The following is a 795-nucleotide window of genomic DNA, read 5'->3' as shown; positions in this document are numbered from 1 at the left end:
GTTAGTAGCAATGATGCAGATTGGATCCGTGATCTGAGGTTTATCCTCATTGCTGCACAGAAGAATTATGTCTTTGATGCACCGCTAGGTGACAAACCTATTGCAGGAGCAGATGCAGATGTTATGAACATTTGGCTAGCTCAATATGATGACTACTTGATAGTTTAGTGCACCATTCTGAAACGGCTTAGAATCAGGACTTCAAAGACGTTTTGAACGTCATGGACCATATGAGATGTTCCAGGAGTTGAAGTTAATATTTCAAGCAAATACCCGAGTTGAGAGATATGAAGTCTCCAACAAGTTCTATAGCTAAAAGATGGAGGAGAATAGCTCGAGCAGTGAGCATGTGCTTAGATTGTCTGGGTACTACAATCGCTTGAATCAAGTGGGAGTTAATCTTCCAGATAAAATAGTGTGCTTCTTTCCGGTGTTTGCTTCTTCGGGTTGGTTCCGGTAACGTCGCGTTTGTGAGGACCCGTTCGTCTACGTCCGTTTGTCTTCTTCATGGACTCGTTCTTCTTCCTTGCGGGATCTCAGGCAAGATGATCATACCCTCGAAATCACTTCTATCTTTGCTTGCTTAGTTGCTCGCTCTTTTGCTATGCCTGTGCTGCGATACCTACCACTTGCTTATCATGCCTCCCGTATTGTTGAACCAAGCCTCTAACCCACCTTGTCCTAGCAAACCGTTGATTGGCTATGTTACCGCTTTGCTCAGCCCCTCTTATAGCGTTGTTAGTTGCAGGTGAAGATTGGAGCTTGTTCCATGTTTGGAACATGGATATTTTGTTG

The sequence above is a fragment of the Triticum urartu genome, chromosome 5 (assembly GCF_003073215.2).
Source record: "Triticum urartu cultivar G1812 chromosome 5, Tu2.1, whole genome shotgun sequence".
Classification (NCBI taxonomy): Eukaryota; Viridiplantae; Streptophyta; class Magnoliopsida; order Poales; family Poaceae; genus Triticum; species Triticum urartu.
Note: the sequence above shows the minus strand (reverse complement) of the source record.